We start from the raw sequence: 21,423 nt of genomic DNA, 5'->3' as shown, positions 1-21,423 counted from the left end.
CCCTCTCCAAAAGCGTCGCCCGCATTTCGTAGGCTTCGCAAAGGACCAAGGCCACAAGTCACTCTATCGAGTGTTCCAGAAGGAGAAGAGCAACACAACTCAGTGGCACGCCAACTGTTTCCTAACGCCACTCCAACTATGAACATCTTTGCGTCTGAAGCCAGAGCTGCTGAAGACATTCCGGTTGCATCAGCCGATGATCAACAAGAACCCCGACAAGAAGCTATTCTCGAGGAGAACGAGTCTGTAACTGACCCTCCAGCTAGTCAAGTGGAGGTTGATAATACTGAGGCGGCCACCAACAACAGTACTGAAGCCAATGACGTTGTCATGGCTGAAGCTAATGTGGTGCATGAAGTGGATATGGTGCCTGAAGCTACTAATGCACCTGAAGCCAATGCTGCACCTGAAGCTACTGAAGTCATTGTGCAGCTCGAAGCCCATGTCAATGCCGATGCTCCTGTGCCACCTCCAAGGCCTCACACTATTGAGCTGGCATTCGATCGCGGTCAACCTGTCATGGTTCGATGGCCTATTCTGGTTCCTCCTCCTGCTCCCGGACCATAATTTGACTATCATGTGGAGCACAGGCCTCAGGTCTAGAAGCCTAAACCAAGGTTGCCAAGGTTTCCAGGTACTGCATCTTCGCCCGGATCCTTCAATGTTAATGGCTTCAAGGCACACAACACCTTCTTTGATAGCGCCAAGAACCCATATTCCAAGCCAAGAATCTCATCTGATCGGTTCTGGAGTTATTAGCAACGTAGTTACTATTCCTGTATACTATACAATCATGGTCGCATTTTCCCTCATATGCGTCTAGACTGCGAAGCCATTGCTGGCCTGCCATGCTTGGAAGAAGCCCTCGACTGTTTCAGAGATGCAGGCCTTCTACAGTTTGTGACCGACAAGGAAAATTGGAATGAAGAACTTTTTCTGCAATTCTATGCAACTCTTCACATTCGCGGCTACAACAGGGATCCGAAGACTTGGATCCTTGAGTGGATGTCAGGCAATGTACACCACGAAGCCAAAGCTCTTGATATTATTGAGCTTACTGCCCTGCCCACTCCAGTTGAACTCTTTGAACCTGGTTGTCGGCTTCACCGCAATGCTTTGGAGAGCATATTCCAGAAGCCTGAGCCGAATATGAGCCAAATGCTGAGTATGATGAAGCCACTGCCTAGAGATGCTGACTATCCTACAGAATTCTTTGTTGAAGACCTTGAGTATCTTCCCCGCACTATCTATCATATCATCAGGCGAACTCTATGGCCTGTCAAAGGACATTCTCCAGTAGCTAAGCTAGAAGGCGCAATGAAGACATTGGTTTTCTATATCTTCAATGGCATCGGTTTCAATGCTCAAGACTTCTTCATCAGGCAATTGGCTGCATCCGAATCTGATCTATTTGGTCTGAAGTTTTATGCTCCATGGGTAATGCGCCTCATCAAGCTTCACTCTGCTATCAACTATCAGCCTTCTGCACACAATCATCTCGTATTCTTGCAAGAGGTTGATCTGTCTGTCAAAGCCATTTACCCAGAGCCTACCAAGGAGCCAATTTATCTTCACAACGCCGATCACCAAAGCTTCACTCAACCTATTGAAGGAGTTCTTGCTGCAACTCGTGTTTATCCCTTGGCTGGCAATACACGTGCGCCTCATCATGCCCATACTGAAGCCACTGCAAGCACCATTGTGCAAAGACCTCGAAAGCGATCTCGTGTTCTCAATGACCGAGAGCTTCTCGTCGCCCTACATCAAAAACAAGATAAGCATCATGACTGGCTGAAACGTCAAATGCAAAGCGTCTTGATGGATGTCAATCGCATTCGCAATCTTGCCACCAAGAATGCTTTTGTCACTCATGAAGCCTGTAGGCGGTCGTGGAAGGGTCTGACATTGCTGAGCTCTGAAGATGATCTTCAACAAGATGGCTTCACAGAGAGATTCAAGTTTGATTCCACTCCTCCCAGGAACGCTGTCTTGCGTCGGACTCCCTCACTTGAAGACTCGGAATACTCCTCCTCAGCAGCAACTGTCAATGTCAGAGTCATTGATGACGAAGACAATGCTACTTCACCAACTACAACTTCGCCTCGTATCGATACTGCGCCAAGTTCTTCTGCACCACCGAACCTCAACGATGACCCTGCTTCTTCACCTACTCCTCATGGGGACGAGTAGATGCTCTATGTCTTCAAACCTTTTTGGTCCTTACTGATAACAGTGGGAGAAGCATATGAGTTGACAGTCTTCAAGCGGGTCTTTATGGGTGGTCGCTATACTTTTTGCCAAGTGTTTACAACTCTCGCTTTTGATACTTTTGGTTCTTTGAGTTGTAACACTTAAACTTGATGGTCGTCTGCTACCTTTCTGTCAACTATGTGATGTGATGATAAATTCCGCATGTGCGATGATAAATCCCGCACGAAGTCATTCCACAGATGTCCATTTTCCATTATGCATGTCATTACCTTCGTTATATCCTTTCATGCATGATGAATTGCCTTCAATATTTGAAGAGGATCTCCACAAGTAAAACCTGCCATGTGCATTTGCATTCAAACGCAAATTACTTATATGCACATCTTCAGGGGGCCTTTTTCTACTTATGAAGACAATATCTTAACCCTTACAATTTCACATACTTTTATCCCCGTTGAAAACTTCAACCAGTTTGTCATCAATCACCAAAAAGGGGGAGATTGTAAGTGCATCTAGTGCCACCCCTAGTTGGTTTTGGAGTATTGACGACAAACCTGGTTGAGGGACTAGTGTGTTTGTGAGAATTGTAGGATAACACAGGTAGTAGTTCCTCATTGATTCGGTTTACCTACCGGAGATGACCCCTAAAAATGTGTGAAGACATTGAAGACAATGGTGGTATGTGAAGATATTCACAACGAAGATTATGACTCGAGAAGACATTCACGTGAAGACTATGGAGTGCGAAGACATAGCTATTTCGTAGTTCCCTTTTCTTCTTTGTTGAGTCACAGGAACCACCGTACTGTTAAGTGGGGTCCAAGTGAACAAAGTCAGAGTGACTGAAGTGATGCTCAACCAAATCCTAAGTCTTCGAGCGAAGACAATGAGAGCAAAGCTTATCCAGAGCTGGATGAGTCAGCTTTACTTGTAGCCCAAGTTAAGTTGTCGCGTGTGTTTGAAATCTGACCGTTGGAACACGTGTCAGTTCCTTAGTGACCCGGGGTCATTTCGAACAAATCAGGTCGGGTTGCCTAGTGGCTATAAATAGCCCACCCCCTACACCATAAATTGATGGCTGCTCAGAGTTAGTGCACGGCTTTTGTTGTTTCAGAGCAACCCACCTCGAAGCCTTTGAGAGAAAGACCCTTGCGAGGACAAATCCCAAAACACGCAGAGCCAAAGAGTGTTAGGCATCACTGAAGTCTTTCTGTATGCGTGACCTGAAGACTTGTTACACTTGAGGACTGTGAATCCTCTAGCCGGTTAGGTGTCGCGTTCTGAGCATCCAAGAGTCATTGTGGATTGCCGGTGAACGAAGTCTGTGAAGGTTTGGAAGTCTACCTTGAAGACTTACCAGAGTGATTGGGCGAGGACTAAGTGTCCTTAGCTCAAGGGGAATAAGGTGAAGACGCGGTCTTCTGAGTTGAATCTCAGCCTCCCTAACTAGACGTACAGTTTTCACAGCAACTGGAACTGGTCCAACAAATCCTTTGTCTTCACCAAGCAACTGGTTCTATCTCTTCCTTCACTTATTTATAGTTTGTCTTCGTGAAGTCTTTTGCTTGCTTGTCTTATCTGTTTAACTTCACTGTGTGACGACTATTGTTGTTTGGCTTCGTACTATCTTCCATCTTGATCCATACTACCTAGCTGCTAATAGTCTTCGTGCTTTAGCTTCATTACTTGCTTGACTATGGCTTGTCTAGTGTAGTCTACCTTCCGCTGCATGTCAATAGGTTCATTTCTATCGTTTGTCTTTGAAACTCCCATGTTTTGAAGACTTTAGTAAAAATCGCCTATTCACCCACCCTCTAGTCGATAACTAGGACTTTCACATCCCCGCAGAAAAAAAACCCAAGGCTAAGAGGTGATTTTCACAAAGCGAAGAAAACAAGCCTAAGAGTATCTCCGAGAGAACCACTTCCACAATAAAATTCTGATATTGGGGGAGTAGGAACAAGAAAATGTGCCCCAACATACACCTTTTCTCAAAAAAATTATTAGTGGCTCCCAATAAATCTGCATGCCTCTTTCAATATCTAGAAATTCTTGGCCTCTTCCAATACCACTCCCAATCCTTGCCACGTCAGCACGCAGCCGCCATTGCCCACTGTGTCGCCCTTCAAATCCTCGACGGACCATCGTGTTGTGGGACCACCGCGCTGCCGCCCAACTGCCCGCACATAGCCACCGAGGGAGAGAGAGACGGAGAGAGGGGGAGAGAGAGAGGGGGGAGGGAGAGAGAGAGTGAGAGAGATCATTGACAAGTGGTGGCCATATGCCAGATTTGATGCTAGGGAAGGATTACTGAGATATGAGAAAGCATCACACCTACAAACCCCAACAAAATTATTGGGAAAGCCCCAATAATTATTTATGTGGGAGATTTTTTTGGAATCTGTTGAAGAGGCTCATAAGTATATCAACTGAAAGTTGCCAGTTTGAAAACACATGCAAACATGGAATATATACAGTGGGTTCACATGAGAATATCTCATGGAATAATGCGAGACGAACAAAGATATAGTACATGACAACCAAGGAACTACATAAAAAACTAGAAGGTCCGTTTTTAGAACTTATTTGAGGTGGTCACAATGGGAGTATCATAGTATCATGCATGCCAACTAGACCACCAACGTCTCTTGCTGGTCCTCGTATAATATTTTCTCCCAAATGACCCTAAGGAGATTAATAGCAAAGTTCATTGAAGTTTGAAAAATGAGAGAAAGTTAAAAAGGGTAGACTTCTTGTATCATAAGATCGGGTTATACACATACATTTGATTTGTGAAAGGCATTTCAGGTTGTAGTTGTAAAGAATCATCTATCTTCTTTTTCTTCCTTGTTTTTTTTGCTTTTTTCCAAGCCACCAACGTGCCTTGCTGGTCCTCCTCATACGTCTTCTCCTTGACCTTGATACCTCTTGGTCTTTCAAGCCCCTCATTCTTTTTAGAAACTCTACTAGAGTCAATGTTCAGACCTTCAACCGCAAAGTAAAATGTAAGTGTTAGTTTGAAAAATACTCTATGCAACTAGTAGTATAGTATATACCTCGAAACAAGGGAGTTACCCAAATCCGGACATGGATTCAGATTTGTGGCACGAGCAGCTATGTGGATAAATATTTTGCACAAGTCTTTGTATAAGTTGACATTCTTGCTTTTAGATCCTCATGTAGATTGTGATTGCTTGGTATCTTGAGCACTTTGGCATTATTTGTCCATCTTTTCAATATATACTATTCAGGTATATGCTTGATATTACTAATATCAAGTATCTTTAAGCAATGGGAGCAGAGGATTCTAGCAAATTCAAACTTCTTGCAACTGCAATTAACCCTTTCTTCGCTTGCTTGGATCAAATCTGATAACATGTTGCGTGCCATGAAGTTTAACTCTATATACGCTCTGCTCTTTCTCAATACCATCACAAAGGAATGTGCCATAGTTCAGGGTCTGAAGCACTTGCTCCTGAAACATCTTGAATATTGCTGGAGTATATGTAGTTGCGTTGTGCCTGAATACATAGCTGTTGGGGAACGCAGTATTCAAAAAAATTCCTACGATCACGCAAGATCTATCTAGCAGAAGCATAGCAACGAGACGGGAGAGTGTGTTCACGTACCCTCATAGACCGAAAGCGGAAGCGTTTAGTAACGCAGTTGATGTATTCGAACGTCTTCACGATTGAACCGATCCAAGTACCGAACGTACGGCACCTCCGTGTTCAGCACACGTTCAACACGATGACGTCCCTCGAGCTCTTGATCCAGTTGAGGACGAGGGAGAGTTTCGTCAGCACGACGGTGTGGCGACTGTGATGATGAAGTTACCGGCGCAGGGCTTCACCTAAGCACTACGACGATATGGCCGAGGTGTTAAACTGTGGAGGGGGCACCGCACACGGCTAAGAGAAGACTTGTTGTGTCTTTGGGTGCCCCCCTCCCCTGTATATAAAGGAGGGGAGGAGGAGGCCGGCGGCCTAGGAGGGGCGCGCCATTGATGACCCACAAGTATAGGGGATCAATTGTAGCTCTTTTCGATAAGTAAGAGTGTCAAACCCAACGAGGAGCAGAAGGAAATAACAAGTAGGTGTCAGTAAGGTCATCTCAGCAAGTGCTGAAATTGTTAGTAGCGGGTAGTTTGATAGCAAGATAATTTGTAACGAGCAAGTAACGGTAATAGTAGCAAGTATGCAGCAAGGTATCCCAATCCTTTTGAGGCAAGGGACAGGCCAAAACGGTCTCTTATGATAAGCAAAGCGTTCTTGAGGGTACACGGGAATTTCATCTAGTCACTTTCATCATGTTGGTTTGATTTGTGTTCACTACTTTGATAATTTGATATGTGGGTGGACCGGTGCTTAGGTGTTGTTCTTACTTGAACAAACCTCCTACTTATGATTAACCCTCCCGCAAGCATCCACAACTACGAGAAAAGTATTAAGAATAAATTCTAACCATAGCATTAAACTTTTGGATCCAATCGGTCCCTTACGGAATAGCGCATAAACTGGGGTTTAAGCTTCTGTCACTCTCGCAACTCATCATCTAATTGCTACTCCACAATGCATTCCCTTAGGCCCAAACATGGTGAAGTGTCATGTAGTCGACGTTCACATGACACCACTAAGGGAATCACAACATACATACTATCAAAATATCGGACACATATCACGTTCACATGATTACTTGCAACATGATTTCTCCCGTGACCTCAAGAACAAAAGTAACTACTCACAAATGATAAACATGCTCATGATCAGAGGAGTATTAAATAGCATAATGGATCTGAACATATAATCTTCCACCAAATAAAATATATAGTAATCAACTACAAGATGTAATCAACACTACTAGTCACCCACAGGCACCAATCTATAGTTCCGGTAACAAGATTGAATACAAGAGATGAACTAGGGTTTGAGATGAGATGGTGTTGTTGAAGATGTTGATGGAAATTGCCCTCCCCAAGATGGGAGAGTTGGTGGTGATGATGATGATGATGATTTCCCCCTCCGGGAGGGAAGTTCCCCCGGCGGAATCGCTCCGCCGGAGGGCAAAAGTGCTCCTGCCAAAGTTCCGCCTCGAGACGGCGGCGTTCCGTCCCGAAAGCCTTCTCCTATTTTTTTAGGTCAAAATGACTTATATACCAGCAGATGGGCACCGGAGGTGGGCCGAGGAGGGCACAACCCACCAGGGCACGCCTGGGCTCCTTGGCGCGCCCAGATGGGTTGTGCCCACCTGGTGGCCCCCCATCGGTAGCTATTTGCTCCAATAATTCTTAAATATTCCATAAAAAATCTCCGTGAAGTTTCAGCTTGTTTGGAGTTGTGCAGAATAGGTGGCCTGACGTAGCTTTTCCAGGTCCAGATTTCCAGCTGCCGGAATTCTCCCTCTTGGCGTGTACCTTGCAAATTATGAGAGAAAAGGCATTAGAATTACTCCAAAAAGCATTATTATGGATAAAAACATGATAAATAACAGTAAGAAAACATGATGCAAAATGGACGTATCAGCTCCCCCAAGCTTATACCTCGCTTGTCCTTAAGCGAAAACCGAAATCGAAAAACATGTCCACATGCTTTGAGAGAGAGGTGTCGATAAAAAGAAAATACGAACATAGAAGCATCATGTTGATTATTGTAACATCAACAAAATTAAACATAGGAATTTTATCATAGGACTTTTATCATATACTTCTCATGAATAAGTAACAGTTCATCACACAATCGAAGTACAAAGCAAAAACTCTATTAGAAACCAACAAACTATGTTCTCAGTCAACTTTGCAACTAAAATTCATCATCTTTTCAGGAAGGGTCATGTATCGGAGCCTTTAGGCAAGTCCACATACTCAACCATCATATAGTCTTCTATGATTGCTAATTAACACTCACCTCGTACCCATGAGCAAAACGTTTCAACCGGACACATAGAAAGATAGGGCCTTATAGTTTCGCCTCCCAACGTACTCGCCTCAAGGGTGATGTCAACAATAATAACTCATGCTATCTATATTCAACTGGACATATGTGCCTAGATCTTTCCTCACCACATGATGCTTGCCAAAGGAGAAAATTAAAAAGGAATAGAAGGAAAATTTTGACTCTTTGCATAAAAGTAAATACATAAAAGTAAAAGATAGGCCCTTCGCAGAGGGGAGCAGAGGTTGCCATGCGCTTATTTGTTTGTATGCTCAATCCCTTAGTGCAAGAGAAGGTCACGTTGTATTGCCCCTTAAGATGACAACCTTTATTATGCAGTCTGTCGCTTTTATTCTTTGTCATCCAAGTTCGTACAACGCTCAATTTTCTCTTACACTAAATCTCACATTTTTAGAAGCAATTTTTACTGCCTTTTTGCACTGATCACAACTTACTTGAGGGATCTTGCTCAATCCCTAGGTAGGTATGGTGGACACTTGAAAAAGATTTGGGTTTAAGGGTTTTTGGATGCACAAGTAGTATCTCTACTTAGTGCGGAATTTTTGGCTAGCAAAGATAGGGAGCAAGCATCACATGTTAAAGGATCTATGACAATATGACTTCTATGTGAATATAAACAAACATAAACCATTAAGTTGTCTTCCTTGTCCAACGTCAACAATTTTGGCATACAATATTTTGATGAGGGCTCACAATCACAAAAGATTTCTAGGATAGTATATTTATATGTGAATCTTCTCTTCCCTTATTAATTCTTTCATGAGTTGCATCATTGACTAATGCTATGTTTGTCTATCTCTAATAAAATTTCCTACTTATACTTTTCCTTATGTGGTGCTATCACCTACCATAGGATTAGTATATGATCTTATTGATTCATTTCCTTTATTTCATTTGTTTCCTTTCTCTTTTTCTTTCTTTCTTATTTCTTTTCTTTATTTGCAACATGAAAGTAAAGAAAACAAAAACTCAAACTAAACTTTATTATATAACTTGCACACGATTACAATGATAGATCACTAAGCAAACTCTCAAAGAAGAAAGGATCGGACTAGACTTTATTTTATATAAAGCAAAAGATCGAACTAAAATAAGTAAAGGCAAAAAGATAGTGGGATGATACGATACCGGGGCACCTCCCCCAAGCTTGGCGGAAGCCAAGGGGAGTGCCCATACCCGATACTCAATTCTCCTTTGGTGGTGAAGAAGATGGTGGTGGTGATAACTGTGCCTTTAGCTTTTTCATATTGTAGTTGAGGAGAGCAATTTCTTCTTTTAAATCATCGACTTCCAACTCCAGCTTCAAGATCTTATCACATAAATCCCTTTTTCTTTTCTGCCTAAAACAAAGAGGAATATATCGGTTATTAGACCGGTTAGCTCTCTTAGGGAGACTGGACTTCTTGAACTCCACGTGCATATCCCTAGGTTGAGGTAGAGGAATACCCTCCTCCTCCGAGCTTGAATCATCAACCCTCATCAAATGAGTATCCTCCTCATCATCCGTAGTTCTACCATAAGGGGATAGGTCCCCATAGGTCTTTGGATCAGCAATGAGATGTGAGACATAGCTCTCTCCGTCGGAATCTTGGGACGACATATTTTCAGAACTACGCAGAAAACAGCAAGAAAAGAGAACAGAAGATTTCTCGGCGATACGGTGATCAACAGATTCGGGAAGTATATATAGATTTTTTATCTTGGAGGACAAGCATACGGAGGAAAAACAAAGCACGGAAGGTGTCCCAAGTGGGCACAACCCACCTGGGCGTGCCTGGCGCGCCTTGGTGTCTTGTGCCCACCAGGGGATGCTTCCTGGAAGTTTCTTTATTTCCAAAATTCTAAAATATTCCAAAACTGATAAAAAATATTTTTGCGGATTTTTCGGAGTCCGTTACTTAGCATATCACGTACCTCCTTATTTTCACAATTCTGGAGTGTTCCAGAAGGACTCTTTTATGTGTTCTTCCGGTGTCAAAGTTTGGATAATATTACTTTCAACATTAATAGGCATACCTGAGATATAATGCTTTATTCGTTGCCCATTGACAACCTTCGGGTTAGTACCTTCAGAATTATTTATTTTTATGGCTCCAGACCGGTAAACCTCCTCGATGACATGGCCTTCCCATTTTGAGAGGAGTTTTCCTGCAAAGAATCTGAAACGAGAGTTGTACAAAAGAACATATTCTCCGACTTTAAACTCACGCTTTTGGATTCTTTTGTCATGCCATCTTTTAACTTTTTCTTTGAATAACTTTGCATTTTCATAAGCTTGGGTTCTCCATTCATCTAATGAGCTAATATCAAATAACCTCTTTTCACCAGCAAGTTTGAAGTCATAATTGAGTTCTTTAACTGCCAAATATGCTTTATGTTCTAACTCAAGAGGCAAATGACAAGCTTTTCCATAAACCATTTTATAAGGAGACATACCCATAGGATTTTTATATGATGTCCTATAAGCCCAAAGTGCATCATCTAATTTCTTAGACCAATTCTTCCTGGACCTATTGACAGTCTTTTGCAAAATTAACTTTATTTCTCTATTGCTAAGTTCAACTTGACCACTAGACTGAGGATGATAAGGTGATGCAATTCTATGGTTAACATCATACTTGGCAAGCATTTTACGGAAAGCACCATGAATAAAGTGTGAACCACCATCATTCATTAAATATCTAGGGACTCCAAACCTTGGGAAAATAACTTCCTTAAGCATTTTAATAGAGGTGTTGTGATCAGCACTACTGGTTGGAATAGTTTCTACCCATTTAGTAACATAATCAACAGCAACCAAAATATGTGTATACCCATTAGAGGAAGGAAAAGGTCCCATGTAATCAAATCCCCAAACATCAAATGGTTCAACAACAAGTGAATAATTCATAGGCATTTCTTGACGCTTACCGATATTACCTATTCTTTGACATTCATCACAAGATGAGACGTACTTACGGGCATCCTTGAAGAGAGTAGGCCAATAAAATCCAGATTGCAATACCTTATGAGCAGTTCTATCTCCAACGTGATGCCCTCCATAAGCTTCGGAGTGACATTTTCGTAGGATTTATCCATGTTCATGCTCAGGTACACAACGTCTAATAATACCGTCTACTCCTTCTTTATAAAGATGTGGGTCATCCCAAAAGTAATGTCTTAAATCATAGAAGAATTTTTTCTTTTGTTGGTAAGTAAAGCTAGGTGGTAAATATTTAGCAACAATGTAATTAGCATAGTCAGCATACCAAGGAGTACTACTAGCAACATTTATTGCAGCTGACTGCTCATCAGGAAAACTATCATCAATAGGAAGTGGGTCATCAAGCACATTTTCAGGCCTAGACAAGTTATCAGCTATGGGGTTCTCAGCTCCTTTTCTATCAATGATATGTAAATCAAATTCTTGTAACAAGAGAACCCAACGAATAAGTCTAGGTTTAGTATCTTTCTTTTCCATAAGATATTTAATAGCAGCATGGTCTGTGTGAACAGTTACTCTGGAATCAACAATATAAGGTCTAAATTTGTCACAAGAAAACACCACTGCTAAGAGTTCTTTTTCAGTAGTAGCAAAGTTTAGTTGAGCACTGTCTAGAGTTTTACTAGCATAATGAATAACATTCAATTTCTTATCAACTCTTTGTCCTAGAACAGCACCAACAACATGATCACTAGCATCACACATAACTTCAAAAGGCAAGTTGCAATCAGGTGGTTGAACAATAGGTGTAGAAATTAAGGCTTTCTTGAGTGTTTCAAAGGCTTCAAGACAATCATCATCAAAAACAAAAGGAATATCCTTTTGCAAAAGACTAGTAAGAGGCCTAGAAATTTTAGAAAAGTCTTTGATAAATCTCCTATAGAAACCAACATGACCTAGGAAACTACAAATACCTTTGATGTCCTTAGGACATGGCATTTTCTCAATTGCATCAACCTTAGCTTGATCCACTTCAATACCTCTTTCAGAGATTTTATGACCCAAGACAATGCCTTCATTAACCATAAAGTGGCACTTCTCCCAATTCAAGACAAGATTTGTTTGTTCACATCTCTGCAAAACTCGGTCAAGATTGCTTAAACAATCATCAAGAGACTTCCCATAAGCAGAGAAGTCATCCATGAAAACCTCAACAATATTTTCACAAAAGTCAGAGAATATAGCAGTCATACATCTTTGAAAGGTAGCACATGCATTGCACAAACCGAAAGTCATACGTCTATAAGCATAGGTTCCAAAAGGACAAGTAAAAGTGGTCTTTTCTTGATCAGGTTGAGAAACAGGTATTTGTGAAAAACCAGAATATCCATCAAGGAAGCAAAAGTGTGTGTGCTTAGATAATCTTTCAAGCATTTGATCAATAAAAGGCAAAGGGAAATGATCTTTTCTAGTTGCTTTGTTCAATTTTCTAAAATCAATTACCATTCTATAGCCTGTAACAACTCTTTGTGGAATAAGTTCATTCTTATCATTAGGAACAACAGTTATACCTCCTTTCTTAGGGACACAATGAACAAGACTTACCCATCTACTATCAGCTATATGATAGATTATACCTGCTTCCATAAGTTTTAATATTTCCGTTCTTACCACCTCTTTCATCTTCGGATTTAACCGACGTTGGTGATCAACAACGGGTTTAGCATCAGGTTCCATATTAATTTTGTGCTGACATAGAGTGGGACTAATGCCCTTTAAATCATCAAGAGTATATCCAATAGCAGCTCGGTGCTTCCTTAGAACTTTCAATAATATTTCTTCTTCATGTTACGAAAGGTTAGCACTGATAATATCAGGATATATCTTCTTTTCATCTAGATAAGCATATTTCAAAGTGTCTGGCAATTGTTTTAATTCAAACACAGGATCACCTTTAGGTGGAGGAGGACCTCCTAGAGTTTCAATAGGCAAATTGTGTTTAAGTAGAGGACGTTGTTCAAACAAAATCTTATCTATTTCATTTCTTTCATGCATATGTAAATCATTTTCATGGTCTAGCAAATACTGTTCTAAAGGATCAGTAGGTGGCACAACAATAGAAGCAAGACCGATTAATTCATCCTTACTAGGCAATTCTTTTTCATGAAGATTTCTACTAAACTTGGAAAAAATAAACTCATGAGACTCATCACCAAAGCTAACACCGACAGTTTTTTTCTTACAATCTATCTTAGCATTAACTGTGTTCAAGAAAGGTCTACCAAAAATAATGGGACAGAAGTCATCTTGTGGGGAACCAAGAACAAGAAAATCAGTAGGGTATTTTATTTTCCCGCACAAGACATCAACATCTCTAACAATCCCAATTGGTGATATGGTGTCTCTATTAGCAAGTTTAATAGTAACATCTATTTCTTCTAACTCTGCAGGTGCTATGTCTTTCATAATTTCTTGATATAAAGTGTAAGGAATAGCACTCAAACTAGCACCCATGTCACATAAACCATGATAACAGTGATCTCCTATTTTAACTGAAATAACAGACATGCCAACAACAGGTCTATGTTTATCTTTTCTATCAGGTTTAGCAATTCTAGCAGCTTCTTCACAGAAGTAAATAACATGCCCATCTATATCTTCTTCTAAGAGATCTTTAACCATAGCAATGCTAGGTTCTACTTTAATTTGTTCATCAGGTTTAGGTGGTCTAATATAGCTTTTGTTAACCACAGTTGAAACTTTAGCATGTTCCTTTATCCTAACAGGGAAAGGTGGCTTCTCAATATAAGCAGAAGGGACAACTGGGTCAACATTATAATGTATCGTTTCTTCTTTAACTGGTACCGGTTCTTTAATTTCTTCTTTAACAGGTGGGTGATATTTAAACCACTTCTCTTTAGGGAGTTCAACATGAGTAGCAAATGATTCAAAAAAGGAGGCTGCTATCTCAGAGTCAAGCCCATATTTAGTGCTAAACTTTTGAAAGGCATCGGTATTCATAAAAGATTTAACACAATCATACTTAAGTTTAATACTTGACTCTTTACCTTCGTCGAGTTCCCAATCTATAGAGTTGCGTTTAATTCTTTCCAAAAGATCCCACCGGAATTCAATAGTCTTCTTCATAAAAGAACCAGCATAAGAAGTATCCAGCATGGTTTGATCATTACGAGAAAGCCGAGCGTAAAAATTCTCGATAATAATTTCTCTTGAGAGCTCATGATTGGGGCATGAATATAACATTGACTTAAGCCTCCCCCAAGCTAGAGCGATACTTTCTCCTTCACGAGGCCAAAAATTATATATATAATTCCGATCACGATGAACTAGAAGCATAGGATAAATTTTTTGGTGGAACTCCAATTTCAGACGATTCCAATTCATGATCCAATATCATCGCATAGCCTATACCATGCCAATGCTTTTCCCTTCAAAGATAAAGGGAAAACCTTCTTCATCACCTCATCTCCGGGTAAACCTGCAAGCTTAAACAATCCACAAATTTGTTCTACATATATCAAGTGCATATCAGGATGTTCGGTTCCATCTCCTGCATAAGGATTAGCTAGCAGTTGTTCTATCATACCTGAAGGAATTTCATATTAAATATTTTCAGTAGGTGTAGTAGGTTGAGGGGTACCTAATTGTGTTCCGGACGAGGTGAAGGTACCCCGAACAAACCCCTCAAATGATTGTTTTCCATAGTAACAAGTGACAATAAATTTCAGCACACTATAAATGTTTGTTTACCAAATTCCACTTACCAAATGCGCTTCACTCCCCGGCAACGGTACCAGAAAATAGCCTTGATGACCCACAAGTATAGGGGATCAATTGTAGCTCTTTTCGATAAGTAAGAGTGTAGAACCCAACGAGGAGCAGAAAGAAATAACAAGTAGTTTTCAGTAAGGTAATCTCTGCAAGTGCTGAAATTGTAAGTAGCGGGTAGTTTGATAGCAAGATAATTTGTAACGAGCAAGTAATGATAATAGTAGAAAGTATGCAGCAAGGTAGCCCAATCCTTTTGAGGCAAGGGACAGGACAAAACGGTCTCTTATGATAAGCAAAGCGTTCTTGAGGGTACACGGGAATTTCATCTAGTCACTTTCATCATGTTGGCTTGATTTGTGTTCACTACTTTGATAATTTGATATGTGGGTGAACCGGTGCTTAGGTGCTGTTCTTACTTGAAAAAACCTCCTACTTATGATTAACCCTCCCGCAAGCATCCGCAACTACGAGAAAAGTACTAAGAATAAATTATAAGCATAGCATTAAACTTTTGGATCCAATCGGTCCCTTAGGGAATAGCGCATAAACTGGGGTTTAAGCTTCTGTCACTCTCGCAACCCATCATCTAATTGCTACTCCACAATGCATTCCCTTAGGCCCAAATATGGTGAAGTGTCATGTAGTCGATGTTCACATGACACCACTAAGGGAATCACAACATACATACTATCAAAATATCGAACACATATCAAGTTCACATGATTACTTGCAACATGATTTCTTCCATGACCTCAAGAACAAAAGTAACTACTCACAAATGATAAACATGCTCATGATCAGAGGAGTATTAAATAGCATAATGGATCTGAACATATAATCTTCCACCAAATAAACCATATAGTAATCAATTACAAGATGTAATCAACACTACTAGTCACCCACAAGCACCAATCTATAGTTCCGGTAACAAGATTGAATACAAGAGATGAACTAGGGTTTGAGATGAGATGGTGTTGTTGAAGATGTTGATGGAGATTTCCCTCCCCAAGATGGGAGAGTTGTTGGTGATGATGATGACGATGATTTCCCCCTCCGGGAGGGAAGTTCTCCCGGCGGAATCGCTCCGCCGGAGGGCAAAAGTGCTCCTGCCCAAGTTCCGCCTTGAGATGGCGGCGTTCCGTCCCGAAAGCCTTCTCCTATTTTTTCTAGGTAAAAATAACTTATAGACTAGAAGATGGGCACCGGAGGTGGGCCGAGGAGGGCACAACCCACCAGGGCGCGCCTGGGCTCCCTGGCGGGCCCAGGTGGGTTGTGCCCACCTGGTGGGCCCCCTCTGGTAGTTATTTGCTCCAATAATTCTTAAATATTCCATAAAAAAATCCCCTTGAAGTTCCACCTTGTTTGGAGTTGTGCAGAATAGGTGGCCTGACGTAGCTTTTCCAGGTCCAGATTTCCAGCTGCCAGAATTCTCCCTCTTGGTGTGTACCTTGCAAATTATGAGAGAAAAGGCATTAGAATTACTCCAAAAAGTATTATTATGGTTAAAAACATTATAAATAACAGTAAGAAAACATGATGCAAAATGGACGTATCAGCCATAGGGTAGTCCAACTACGATTGCCAATCCTAGTTGGAGTCCCTTCCTTTCCAAGAGAGGGAGAGAGGGAAGGAGGAGGAAGGGGAGAAGGAAAGAGGGGGGCGCCGCCCCTCCCTAGTCCAATTCAGACTTGCCATGGGGGGGCGTGGCCTCCCTTGCGGCCCTCCTCTCCTTTCCACTAAGGCTCATGAAGGCCCACTACTTCCCGGGGGGGGGCTTCCGGTAACCACCCGGTACTCCGAAAAATATCCGAATCATTCCGGAACATTCCGGTGTCCGAATATAACCTTCCAATATATGAATCTTTACCTCTCGACCATTTCGAGACTCCTCGTCAAGTCCGTGATCTCATCCGGGACTCTGAACAAACTTCGGTCATCAAATCACGTAACTCATAATACAGGTGGTCATCGAACATTAAGCGTGCGGACCCTACGGGTTCGAGAACTATGTAGACATGACCGAGACACATTTCCGGTCAATAACTAATAGCGGAACCTGGATGCTCATGTTAGTTCCTACATATTCTACGAAGATCTTTATCGGTCAAACCGCATAACAACATACGTTGTTCCCTTTGGCATCGGTATGTTACTTGCCCGAGATTCGATCGTCGGTATCATCATACCTAGTTCAATCTTGTTACTGGCAAGTCTCTTTACTCGTTCCGTAATGCATCATCCCGCAACTAACTCATTAGTTACATTGCTTGCAAGGCTTATAGTGATACCTCTCCGATACACAGAGTGACAAATCCTATTCTTGATCTATGCCAACCCAACAAACACCTTCAGAGACACCTGTAGAGCATCTTTATAATCACCCAGTTACATTGTGACGTTTGATAGCACACAAGGTGTTCCTCCGGTATTCGGGAGTTGCATAATCTCATAGTCAGAGGAACATGTATAAGTCATGAAGAAAGCAATAGCAATAAAACTAAACGATCATTATAGTAAGCAAATGGATGGGTCTTGTCCATCACATCATTCTCTAATGATGTGATCCCATTCATCAAATGACAACACATGTCCATGGCTAGGAAACTTAACCATCTTTGATTAACGAGCTAGTCAAGTAGAGGCATACTAGGGACACTCTGTTTGTCTATGTATTCACACATGTACTAAGTTTCCGGATAATACAATTATAGCATGAATAATAAACATTTATCATGATATAAGGAAATGTAAATAACAACTTTATTACTGCCTCTAGGGCATATTTCCTTCAATAGCTATCTTCTGCCTTCATCTTGGGAGTAGTTTTGTGACGCCTTGAAGTCACACTTGACCTCTACAAATATTTTATCGGCACCAAGCCACTCAAAATGCTAAAAAAAGGTAAGCATGTCATATTTAATACTAATGTACTGCTTTAGTTGTTTGTTCATGCTTTCACTTCTTTGGGTAGTCCTTTGCAGCCACTGATTGTCATGTCGTCCATATTTGTCTATCATTCTATTCCATTGAACTATAGAATCATCTTGTTCCTCGATATCATATATACAATGCTGAAAATTAGCACTAAACTTCGTACTGTCTGTCATCCATATTTGTCTATCATTCTATTCCACTCATCTATAAAATCATCTTGTTCCTCAATATCATAGATACAATGCTGAAAATCAGCATTGAACTTCTTACATTCTTCAACAACTCAAGCAAGGTGCTTGCAAGCATTTTGATTCATATACCACACACAAAGTCTATGGCGAGACTGATGCAATACTATATTGATTGCCTTAGCCATTGTTGCATCCTCGTTAATCAGAATCGTCCTTGGTCATTCCCTGACATAGTTGTTAGAAATGTTCTAAAAGGACAACCAAAACTTTCAGAAGTTTCATCATAGAGAAGTGTGGCATCAAAGACAATAGTTTTCTTGTGATTGTTCACCCCAACAATCAAACCAAATGGACGCCCATCATATAGTTTCCTATATGTGGTGTCAAAGCATATATCATCACCAAATAATGCATAGTTTGAGATCTTTTGGGGTCAGCCCAAATAATATTGGTTATCACATCATCCTCATCAATTTGAATTGAATATAAAAAGTTGGTATCTTATTTCACCTTCTTCTTCATGTATTCTAACACTCCCCACGTGTCACCTTTTTTTGCTTCTAGTGTTCTCTTAGAGTACAAACGATTTTCATATCTTCGGGTGCAAACCCAAGATTTGGAAGTCCACATGCTTGTTTGGCCATAAGATCAATTGTTGCTTTGTTTGAAATGCCTACAAACTTTGCGACCTTAGCGTTTGCTACTTGTGCTTCCGTCACTTTCCTTCGGGATCTTAAGTATAAGGCCATGTCTCCGATAGCAAGATTATGGTTACGTGCAGCCTCAAATTCGTACACATAATATAATCCATTTTTTAGACATACCTTCATACGGGCTTCACAACCACATCGTGCTTTAGGCCTATTGTAATTCAAAGAATCATCTCTCGTATCTTCTGCATGGAATCCTGTCAATTAAAACAAGTATCTTAGTAAATCCAAAAGTAAAATAACGAAACAAAATACAAGCAACCCATACCTTCATGGGAGCATGTAAATGTTTGTTGTTGTATCACAGGAGAATTCTCTACTTTGTGTTGTCTCCCTCTTCGGATGCTAAAACCAATGGCTTTTGCATACTTGTTATTGGACGTAAGCTTCCTCTTTAGTTAAAAATGACAGGCCAAGCTTTGGTACCCTTTTGATTAATATAATTTGTTGCATTTCTAGGAGTAGGTTCATGTAAATCCTATATGAATCAATATTCACATTAGTTTATATGCATATGCTTGACACTTAGATTTATGAAACAAGGTTCACAGACAGCTTACCTTGTAGTCGCCCTTGCCACAAGGAACCAAATGATGTTACAAATTTGTAGGGTAACCCTTTAATCCTAATAATCATACTACATGCCATGTGTACATGGCCGCACTACTGGAATACAACGTGTAAACTAGATTATTCTACAGTTGTCAAAATCTAAATCAACTGGAAAAGGACATGATGTTAATTTTGTGACACTAATATAGATTATGGATAAAAAACAATTAGACATCTAATTGTATTACATACTATACGCCTTGAATAAATACCAGATTCTTGTATATAAGGGCGAAATAACATGAAACACCTAACAAACTAGTGTGTCTACATGGTTCTACAGTTGTTTGAATCGGATCTGAATATGTTTTAAACAATCATGATCAAAGTCTTTGATTTGTTTGTAAGTAGGGAAAAGCAACTAGTTATGTACTAATCCATCGTTTCTTTATCTCCTAAGTAAAGCAATCTGTGCCTCCCGCCGGCGCCGCCGCCGGTCTGCCTCATCTTTGGTGGCCATAGGGCCATGGCGGCGTGGTGGATCCCGACCCTTGCTGACGGGAGGGATTTTGTTTTTAGATGTTCCTTTGAGTTTTGTTAGAGTTTGTGTCCTGCTCAAGACGAGATGGCGACGGGTTTCTGAAGATGAAATAAGGTTCTCCCCGCCTATCCCCCATTCCCGTGGTGTGTCTACATTGTATGTGGGCATGTGGAGGTGTGTCTTCGGTGGATCTGTCTTTGTGGATTTGCCTGGATCTGGTCGTTGTTCGTCTACGTTGGTGTGTCTTCAGGTTGGGTCATTCCAATCTACAGTACTCTCCATCAACGATGCTTGTTGTTCTGTTGCCATGGTCCTATGGGGCCGTAGCACGGCGACTTCCCGACTGTCTACTATAATAAGTTTTTCCCGGCTCCGGCGAGGGAGGGGCGATGACGACGGTGCACCTTCGGCTCGCTCAGTGCTTGTAGTTGTCGCTAGGTGGTATATGGATCTGAATTTATTTTTCATTATTTTTTTGTTTGTTCTACTGCATGATTAAAGATGTATAGAACGAAAGTTTTTTGCAAAAAAGGAAAAGCAACCAGTTCAACAAGAAAGATAAGAACAACGAAAAGAGATCAAGAAGAATACAAGTCAAATTTCTTACTTTTGGTCCTTGAGATCCATTGCCGCGTTCATGGTTCCATGGGGTTAGTGCTTGAAGAAGCCATAGGGGACACTAAAGCCCGAGTCTGCTTGATAGTTGCAGGGTTTACTTTTTGCCTCTAATTAATTTATTCCATGCGGTAAGCCTTCAGATTGTAAGTTTTCTTCCACCTGTGATTTAGCATACCCCTATTTTATGGATGTCCCTGTTCTCTATTCTTCCTGATGAGGGTGATGTACTCCGGGTACCTGATCATCATGACTGGAATTCAAGAGGATTCCTTGAGTACTCGTTACCCAAGTACGGGTTTTCGAATTCATTCCTCGCTGACCGCGCGTCATCTTCAGCCCAGCAGAGTGCTTTCGCCGTTGGTGTTCTTTCCGATCTCAATGCATTTCACCGCTCCACCGGAAATTCCATTTACATTGGAGCACAAAATAGTGGGATTGGCGGACATTTTGCCTGTATAATGTATTACCTTAGGGAGAGGAAAATACAAAAATAGGGGGTCGTTGTCTCTTTTTTGGGCCAGAAAAGAAAAGACGGGGGAAGGGAAATCATGTGGTCGTTGGATGCAAAATTAACGTTTTGGGAGCAGGCAAGCCCCGTCCCTAGAAAATACCGTGGATAAAAATCTTGAAAAAAATCTTTCAAAAGTAATCCAGACGGAATGAGCACTGACTGAAAAAGCTAAAAGAAATAAGAAACCATACAAAATTAGGAGAGCTTCTAGTAATTCATCTTAAAAAAAATGTTTATCATTTAAAGAAGGAAAAAGAAAAGACCAATCCCACATGGATACGACCGATATCTAGGTGAACATACTATATTTTTGTAATGGACAACGATAACGCCCGCACGTGTGGTGGAAGCGAAACCCACCCACACGCACTATAAAGCACAGGCTACTGCCACGTCACCACATGCATCCATATGGGAATCTTTTTGGATTTTTAGTTTTTTAAAAATGTTTTATCTCTTAAATGAAAAATCCCATTGAAAATTCGTTTT

General features: G+C 41.0%; 1 pseudogene; it reads right to left on the bottom strand.

The window, feature by feature from the left end:
* Positions 1-4,841: 4,841 nt before the first annotated feature.
* On the bottom strand, positions 4,842-19,792 carry LOC123158843 (protein FAR1-RELATED SEQUENCE 5-like; annotated as a pseudogene).
* Between the last annotated feature and the right edge of the window lie 1,631 nt (positions 19,793-21,423).

Source organism: Triticum aestivum, chromosome 1D (genome assembly GCF_018294505.1).
Source record: "Triticum aestivum cultivar Chinese Spring chromosome 1D, IWGSC CS RefSeq v2.1, whole genome shotgun sequence".
Taxonomy (NCBI): Eukaryota; Viridiplantae; Streptophyta; class Magnoliopsida; order Poales; family Poaceae; genus Triticum; species Triticum aestivum.
This window is presented reverse-complemented; position numbering and strand designations above follow the sequence as displayed.